The 9950-nt window shown below is 38.3% G+C and overlaps 1 pseudogene; it reads right to left on the bottom strand.

Annotated features, from left to right (window-relative positions):
• Window positions 1-1388: 1388 nt before the first annotated feature.
• Window positions 1389-2309, bottom strand: LOC101971807 (estradiol 17-beta-dehydrogenase 11 pseudogene; annotated as a pseudogene).
• Between the last annotated feature and the right edge of the window lie 7641 nt (window positions 2310-9950).

Raw genomic sequence — 9950 nt, 5'->3', positions numbered from 1 at the left:
AACAACACATCAATACAATACAGTGTACAATAGTACACTTTGGGATTTCTAATAGCAATAAATCCTTTAGGATACGCTCAGCTACTATTGATCAGAGTCCTGATTCCATCATTATCCTAGATCTTAAACTCTTCACCTTTCATAGTACATTCCTGGCTTCAATAACAACAACAAAACTGAAATTGAGCTTGCATAAAAATATTTCCTTCCTGGCTGTACCCCTGTAAGTGAACAGTGCAGAATTTTTTTTAAACCAGGGATTAAACCCAGGGGTGCTTGACCACTGAGCCACAGCTTTTAAATTTTGATGTAGGGTCTCATTGAGTTTATGAGAGCCTTGCTAAGTTGCTGAGGCTGGCTTCAAACTTGTAATCCTCCTGCTTCAGCCTCCCAAGTCACTAGGATTATAGGCATGCAGTACCACACCCGGCCAATGCAGACCTCTTCCTGAAGTTGGTAAGCTTTCTGAGGGTGATAACTGTTGCTTGTTTATCTTTGTTCTCCCAACATGGAGCATGAAGCTGCATAGCACTCCATCAATGGATATTTGGCCCACTTATTATTGTTGCATTTATAAGTACATTCTCCCAATTCTCTGCCTTAAATCCTGGTGACGTGGGGCTGGGAATGTGGCTCAGGCGGTAGCGCGCTCGTCTGGCATGCGTGCGGCCCGGGTTCGATCCCCAGCACCACATACCAACAACGATGTTGTGTCCGCCGAGAACTAAGAAATAAATATTAAAAAAATTCCTCTCTCTCTCTCTCTCTCTCTCTCTCTCTCTCTCTCTCTCTCTCTCTCTCTCTCTCTCTCCCCCCTCTCTTTAAAAAAAAAATCCTGGTGACGCTTTTAAATTTGTAACATGTATCCATCTCTAGTTTCATGCTGAAATGTTTGACTTCAAAATGTAAAGCATCTCTCAGGAAATAGTGGTAACATGTAGGATGAAACACTTGAAAGATCACAAAATTCACTGTGAAATGTTACTAGACATGTAACCCTTTATTATATCTGGAGTTTGAAATTTATGATTTTATACAGAATAGAAAAGGATACATGCCAGTTATATAAAATGTAAGTGCAATTAAAATATGATATCTTAAACATTTATAGTATAAATTTTGAAAACCTGTAGATGAGTCACAAAATCTGAGAAATTATTGTGATGAAATTGCTTTTGTTCTTTTCTCCTCATTTTCCATAAGGTCAACTCTTAAGATCTATGTCTGTATTACATGAAGTTAGCTTTTACCTACAGAACAAGTGGTAAAGCCAGTAATGGCATGTCCCCAAAAGGTGATATTGAGGAAAATAGGATAATAAGGGAAAATGATTTAAAATATTAAAATTTTTATTATTATTAGATGAAATCAACTTAAACCTGGTAATTAAGTTTTTAAGGAAATCAGGTGCTTATTGTTCTTTTACTTTATATCCAATAACTGCATCAAACTTAATGTTTGCTCTTCTTTTTAAAATTTCCCGGAAACGTTGAGGTAAGAACTTTTCCAAGATAAGTAAAAAGTTTAGAGAGGATGGAACCAAAACCATCCTTTTCTCAGTCAAGATCCCATTCATTAGCTTCTCTACCACTTTCTCAGGTTCCAGGGTGGGTCCCAAATTGCTGCTTGGATTTTTGTTGAAGCCAGTGTTTATGAAATTAGGACAGAGACAGGTTGTTTTCATTCCATTTTTTTTTGAAGGCATTCAGTTCTTCAGAGCTCCATGAAATCCAACAGCAGCAAATTTACTTGAACAATAAGCCAGTAAGAAGGGAACCCCAAAGCCCAGCTGCTGAAGCCACAGTGACAATGTGACCATGATTATTCTTCATCATTGATGGGAGAAATGCCTTTGTAATCCAAAAATGTGCAAGTGTATTGACTGCAAAGGTCTTTTCAATTTGAGGGTCTTGTGTAGAAAACAAATCTGATGTGTAGACTATACCAGTATTATTTACTAAAATACTAATATCTCCAATTTCTGTTTTCACCTTCTTTGCAGAGTTGTAAACATCTTATCGATTACTGCAGTCTACTACAAAGGAATGAGCCTGGGCACCCAGTTTTCTGCATTCAGCTGCCATTTCCTCTATGCCATACTTATTGATAACCCAGAGTACCAGTTTGCTTTTAAGTTTGGCAAATTCATAGGCAGTCAGCCTCCCAATTCCATGTCCAGCTCCAGTAATCAGGACGATTTCTCCAGTGACTGATTTTCCTTTTTTAAGAATAAAAAGCTTGACAAAAGATTCTAAATAGAAAATGAACAGTAAGGGCAGAAGCAGGACTAACTCCACAAGGAGACTCATCTTTTCTGTTGCTGTGAGCTTTGGTTATGTTTTCTTTTACCAAACAGTCTAAACGGCTTTGGAGAGCTGAATGGTCAAAGATCCCATCAATGGAGTCTTATACAACAGGTTGAAACGTAATAGACTCTCAGGATAGGTTTTGTTTTTCTATCCTAGATCAGGAGAAACAACTCATTTGATAGAGGTAGGAAGTCTACTTCTGTTTTGATAACCATTTATTGGGAATGCACTATATTGTGTCCAGGTACCATGTTAGTCTCTTTACAAAGAGTATCTCATTATTCTTATAACAACACTATATTATAGATGTTATTATTAACCATAATATATGGTTGAGGTAATAAAGGAATAAGAGGTCAAGCCACTTGTGTGAAAATACATAGTAAGAGGCATAGATGGGTTCTGAGAAAGCCAAAGTCTGGCCTGTCATTCCTCAAGGTGGGAGGACAGAGAGCGATAAAGGCAAAAGAGTTGGCAAGAATTAATGTTTCTCTCAAGGTTATGCTGGAGCAATGGAGTATCTTAATGACTCTTCTTTGAGTGACTACTGCATTCTTACTGAGAAACCTCCTTTTATAAAATCATAGACTAATAGAAAATTTGTTGTTTGAAGTACTGTCAAATTAAAGGGAAACAGATTATGTTTGCCTAGAGGTTCTAAGTCACTTTGATAATTGGGAAGTTGCCTTGATTTCCAGGCTAAGTGCACAGTTTCAGATAAGTTACAGATACAACATCCCATCTCTATCTTAACTTTGTAGTATCCAAGGAAACTTGAACCTTAGTCCACTAACTGTCCAAACCTATGTTAACCTGTCTACAAATAGCTGTTTCACTTTGAACTTACCAAAACACTACTTACCTCAATGACACCTGAATTCTACCTTTTTACCAAATTCTTTGTCTAATGAGATGCTTTATGGTTCTTCTAGTGTAGATTCTCCCTCATAGCAAGGTGTCAGTTAACATGACTGTCACCTACCAGCTTGTCTCTGGTGGTCTTCACTGATTGGACTAGAACAGATTTGAATCCAGGTTTTCTTGTGGCAGAATATAAAGTTTAAACACCAGATTAATCTGGAAATTATCTAATATATATGTTGCATATCTTGTCAATGATCTTCAAAGATCACCAGGAACATTTCTGTAGTCTAACAAGTTTGGTTATTACTAACTGCAATAGCAGAGAACACACTGTATGGGGAATTGGGGGCCTTTCAGTAAGAACAACTCCTTCTTACTAAAGGACTTATACAGGATTTAAGTAAGGTGGTTGGATGATTTGGGATAGGGTACAAAGGGTACAAATCACTCTGGATGTGACATATCAAAAAGCAGGGATAGCTGGGCATGGTGGCATGCTGCAGTCTGGCTGGGCACAATTCAGGAGCCACTTGTCAAAAGAAACTAACTTTATTTTTAGAACTACAAACTCCAAACAAAACAGCTCCTCAGGAAAAAACCCTCAGAGCCCAACTGCCACCACCGGCTTCCCACAAGCCTCTCACCCCACACCAGCCTCTCTACCTCCCACAATCCTCTTGCTCTTGAGGCCGATTGGCTGGGTGGCGTGGGCGGCGCCAAAGAAGTCCCCCAATGAGCAGCTCCGTGGTCTGAAAGGGCAGGGAAACAGCCCAATGAGCATCACCGCAGAGGAGCCAATCAGCTAGATGTTGCTGGGGCCGCTGTGAGCCAATCATTAGCTGGCAGCTGGAAGTTTGCTGGCAGCTGGAAGTTTGCTGGGGCCCCTTTGGCTGTGGCTCTCAACAGTGGCACATACTTGTAATTCCAGTGGCTCAGGAGGCTGAAGCAGGAGAATCCCGAGTTCAAAGCCAGCCTCAGCAAAATGAGGCTAAGCAACTCAGTGAGACCCTGTCTCTAAATAAAATACAAAATAGGGCTGGGGATGTAGCTCAGTAGTGGAGTGCCTCCAAGTTCAATCCCCAGTAACCACCCCCTGCCCCCTGATCAGCAACAAATCTTGTCTCAATAAATCTTACCCATAGGGAAGACAACCTAAATTGAGATTAATTGGTAAAGAAGCATCAAACACTCATTAGACAGGAGAGCAGGATGTTGGTTTGTGGCTTGAACAATGTTCATGTTTGGTCTGTGGTTGGACATGATTACAGAGTGTCTTGCTTTGCCTTGGTTTGTTATAGTCCAGGGTGGCCTGTCTGCTGTTGATGTTTTATGAAATAGTTTATATTTAATAGGAAAACATGAAGACCTAGCTGAGAGGCTGGGATAAGTAGAACTTCCTTAGTCTGCACAGAGCCCTGAGTTCAATCCCCAACAACAAGGCCTAGCAGCTGATAGTGCCGGTCCAACTCCTGAATGTCAGGGAATACTCTTTCTTGGAAGCCAGATATATGTATGTATGTATATTTGTGCACATGTATGTATCTGTATAAAAATCATTTAAAATTATAACTCCTACATTCAAACAAAAGCAAACTGATATTTGGTGTGTTTTCCCAATAGGAGTGGCATACACATTCACAGCTTGGATATTGGCTATATTTTTTTTGTGTGTGGTATGTGTCTAAATATTTACTTTACTGAATATGTAACACATTCAGATGGTTTAATTTTTTTTAAGTACACAGAGAAAAATATTCTATTTATATTCCTCATCTGTTCAGTTCCCACCGGCTCTAAAACAGGTAACTACTATCAGTAGTTTCTTATGTATTTTTCCAGATAATGTTATTTACATAAATAACACATAGGAATATGGATATATTTTTCTTCTTGTTTAAAGAAAAAGATAAACATAATTTTATATCTTGCTTTTCTATTAATTCATCTAGAAGATCTTTCCATATCAGTACATAGCTTTCTCACTCTCAAGGCAGTTTTGTTTGAGCTATAATTTATTTAAAGTTACACATTTTATCTGTTTTCAGTCTCTTGATATCTCAAAAACAATTGCAACGAATACACTTGTACACACATTATTTCACACATGGGGAACATATCTTTAGAATAACTTCCTCTAAAGGAAATTGTGTTGAAAGTGTAAGTTTGCAATTTTGAAAGATGTTGCCAAAGTCCTCTAATGGGCTTATAGAAATTTACAATCTTATCAGTGGAGTAAGCAAGTGTCTGTTTTTCCACAGCTTCACCAATAGTGTTACCAAATTGTCTGGGTTTTTTTTTTTTTTTTTTTTTTTCCAATCAGATGTTAGAAGACAATATTTCAGTGGTTTGAATTCTCACGTCTATTAGTGCATGTCAGAACAAGTCCTTTATTTTTGTTGTTCTAAAAGTACAGAGTCCCATGTATCTCCTGTCCCCTTACCTGCAGAGCTTGCCCCATTATCAACATCCTGCACCAAGGCTGGAAATGTAGCTCAGTGTTTGAGCGCTTGTCTAGCAGGTGCAAGGCCTTGGTTTGATTTCCAACACCACGAAAAAAAAAAAGTTTATCAAGAAAAATCCTGTACCAGTGCCGCAGTCTTGGCTGGGCACAGAATCACGAGCCACTCACAGCTTTGTAGATTCAAACAGCAATTCTTTATTCACGAACTCACACCGGCCTCTACACGTTCTGGGGAAATCCGAGTTCTGCCACCCAATTCACGTCCCAAAATGCTTTCTCAATTCCAGGAGAACTCAGCGGGAACTCAGGCAGCAGGAACGCCCTATTCCCAGCAGGAATAACCTTCAACCTGGAACTGCCTTAAACCCAGATTGTCTTAAACCGGGAACGCCATAAACCCAAGGAGCGGGATACTTCCTAAAACCTGCAGGAAACACCCTAAACCTGGATCCACCCTGGTCCTTGAGCAAGGTCACCTTTCTCAAAGACACATGCAATGTCACAGCAAATTTCCATTTAACATGGGGTACGCTGGCAAGGAAATTTCGATGCGTCATTCCTACTTGGCAATGGCCCTCAGCATACCAGTATGGCATATTTGTTACAACTGGTGAATATAGACTGATTCATTATTATCATCCAAAGCCCAGAGCTTACAGTAGTTTAGTACATTAGTACATTCCCTGGGTTTAAACACATGTATAATGACATATACCTACTATTTTCACAAAGAGTATTTGCACTGCCCTCAAAATCCTCTGTACTCCATCTGTTTATTCCTCTCTACTAACCCTTGGAATAACTGATATTTTTATTGTTTTCATACTTTTATAGGGTGTCATAATTGGTCTTCCATCTCCCTGTAGTCTACATTTGCAGATTCAATCAACTGCAGATTGAAAATATTGGGGAAAAAATTTTTGTGTATACTGAACATATACAGATTTCTTTCTTGCTATCAATCCCTAAACAATACAATAGCATTTACTTGTAGTAGGTAATTAATATAGACATGATTTAAAGTATTCAGGATGTGTATAGAATATATACAGATACTACACTGTTTTATATAAGGGACTTGAACACCCAGATATTTTAGTATCCATTGCAGGAGGTTGGGGTGGGCGGGGAGTCCGGGAAGCAATCCCTTATTGAAAATAAGGGATTACTGTGTTTGGAATTATATAGTATGTAGTCTTTTCAGATTGGTTTCTTTCACTTAGTAATGCTCATTTAAGATCACTCTATGCCTTTTCATGTCTTAATATCTTGTTTCTTTTTAGCATTAAGTAATATTTTATTATCTGGAGATAGCATAGTTTATTTGTCCGTTCATTTTCTAAAGGACATTTTGGTTGCTTTCAAGTTTTGGCAATTATGAATTAAGCTGTTATAAACAATTGTATGCACGTTTTTTTTTTTGTGACCATGTTTCCAACTCCTTTGGGTAAATATCAAGGAGTGTGATTGCCAGATTATATGGTAAGAATATTCATAGTTTTATAAGAAACTGCCAAACTTTCTTCCAAAGTGGCTGTACCATTTTGCATTTCCACCAGCAACGAATGAGACTTCCTGTTCTTCCATAGCTTCACCAACATTTAGTATCATTAGTATTTGGAGTTTTGTTATTCCAATAGGTGGACAATGTATCTCTGTGTAATCCCCTGATGACATTTATTTTTATTTTTTGGTGGTTCTGGGGATTGAACCCAGTGCACTGAGCTATATCCCCAGCTGTTTTTATTTTGAGATAGTGTCTTGCTAAATTACCTAGGCTGGCCTCAAACTTGCAATCTTCTTGCCTCAGTTTCTTGAGCTGCTGGGACTACAGGTGTGCATCACTGAACCTGGCAAATCTTTCTTCTTTTAAAGTTTATTGTAGGGCAGGCCTTAAATGGCTATAGTTAGGCTTCCTTGCCAAAGATTCCAAAGGGCTATGATTTTAGTGCGTAGCCAAGAACATGAACACCCTGATTCAGCATATGTACTCAAGGTCAAAAACATTTGCTTGTGAGCATGCACCCACTTATGTAACCCTATTGACAATGTGAATAAAAAAAAAAAGGCCTATGGAAACGGCTCAGGGGGCAAAATGAAGCTAGAACCTGAGGCTGGGGGTGAGGGGCTGCTGCCACCTCTGAACAAAGAGTGTCTACTATCCAAATTGTACCTTGCATCTTCCTTTACCTGCTGGGATTCCAAATCTGTTTCCCAACATTTATTTATTTCAGATATTTGTTATAGTAATGGAAAGCTAACTAATACACTGCAGTAACCACTTATCTTTCACTATTGTTTAAGAATAAGATGAACTAGTAGGCTGGGGTTGTGGCTCAGTGGTAGAGTGCTTGCCTAACACATTCGAGGCCCTGGGTTTGATTCTCAGCACCACATAAAAATAAATAAATAAAATACAGGTATTGTGTCCAACTACAACTAACTAAATATTAAAAAAAAAAAAAAAAGATGAACTAGTTGGGTGCAGTGGTTCACACTTGTAATCCCAGGGTCTCTGGAGGCTGAGGCAGGAGGATCAAAAGTTCAAGTCAGCCTCAATAATTTAGCGAGGCCTAAGTAACTTAGTGAGACATGTCTCACTAATAAAAAATAAATAAATAAATAAAAAGGGCTGGGGTAGTTTAGTGGTAAATTTTCCCTGGGTTAAACCCTTAATTACCTCCCCCCACACAAAAAAATTAACTGACATAAACTGGGCCTGGTGGTACACGCCTATAATCTCATCTACTCAGGAGACTGAGGTAAGAGAATCACAAGTTTGAGGCCAACTTCATTAGATCCTGTCTCAAGATAAAAAGAAATCAAAAGGGGCTGGAAATTTAACTTAGTGGTTTCATAAGCATCCCTGGGTTCAACTCCCGATACCAGGAAAAAAACCCCTTATGTAAACTTAAAATGAAATAAATTATATTAAGAACAAAGTAAAAAAAAAAAGATAAAAACTCACCACTTCCTAATTATTTTGCTACATTTTACTATTTCTATGTTCTTCAGGTCATTTACCTCTACTCTGTCTGTAGGGTGGAAATCCTATACAATAGTGTGCAATAACTGCCTATATTTTCCCAAGTCTGCATTCAAAGATATGGCAAAATTGGCAAATACCACAAATCAGAACTTGCCTTCCTCCCCACACTCCCAGAAGGCCAGTTGTTAACCATGCACTAGCACTCCAAGCATTATTGATGTGTGGGTTTGACACCAGAGCAAACACATCACTCAATGAAAACGGAAGAAGTCATTCAACCTGACTCCAATTTTGCCTGTTTGTTAATTTAGAAAACAGTCAATATGGGCTTAGGCAAATTTCTTTTTTCCCCGAAAACTAATATTGAGGTAGCAGTTAGAGAAGTCATTGAACTCAGCGGTATGCAAAGCAATTAACAGATTTCAAAAAACTGGCTGTTTTGACAGCCTGGGCCAGCATGATTCCCATCTCCCTCCTTTGCATTTCTTTGGTATTTGCAGCTTTGGTGGGAGACTGTGTCAGAGGTAATCATAGGAGTGCCAAGGCTGATAACTGTAGCACTCCAAGACTTGACAACTCCCTTGGGGAACCTTCTGTCTCTCAATTATTCCAGTTTGTAGTTCTGACTCAGGCAAGTTTACTAAGAAAGACTCCTGTGGTACAGCTAACTTTCTCTATTTTCACTTCCTTTTTTCACATTCAAATCTCAAGTGACTGCTTTCTAGAAATAAGCAATTTCTTTCTACTAGCCATTTAAAAATAAATCTGACTTGTGTGTGTGTGTGTGTGTGTGTGTGTGTGTGTGTGTGTGTGTGTGTGTGTATGTGTGTGTAAACCCAGGAACTCTGCCACTGAGCTACTTCTCTAGTCTTTTGAATTTTGAGACAGGGTCTTATCAAATTGCCCAGGCTATTTTTGAACTTGTGATCCTCCTGCTCAGCCCTCCTCAGGAGCTAGAATTATAGGTAAAAAAATCTTACTCTCATCCTGATCCATGTCTATTTAAGTCTTTCTATTTTGTATCCAAATGAGTCCAAGCCTTGTTTTTCTTTATTCTTTTGTGTTGAAAAGAAAAAAAAAAATAAAAAGATAACATTTGAGACAATTTTAAAGAGAGTAAAAAGAAAATAGTATGAATGAATTTTAACTTCCATTCTCACAAATATACTCTCAGACATTTTTCTCTTTTTCTTTGGTATTTGTTCACGTGTATAATAAGTATACATTTGAAATAATGCTATATGTTCTTATAGTCTGTTTCTTTTATGTAACTTTATATCAGAAATTTTTTCTTTGTGTTAAAGATATTTTTCAAAGACTTAAAAGC

Source organism: Ictidomys tridecemlineatus, chromosome 4 (assembly GCF_052094955.1).
Source record: "Ictidomys tridecemlineatus isolate mIctTri1 chromosome 4, mIctTri1.hap1, whole genome shotgun sequence".
Classification (NCBI taxonomy): Eukaryota; Metazoa; Chordata; class Mammalia; order Rodentia; family Sciuridae; genus Ictidomys; species Ictidomys tridecemlineatus.
This window is presented reverse-complemented; position numbering and strand designations above follow the sequence as displayed.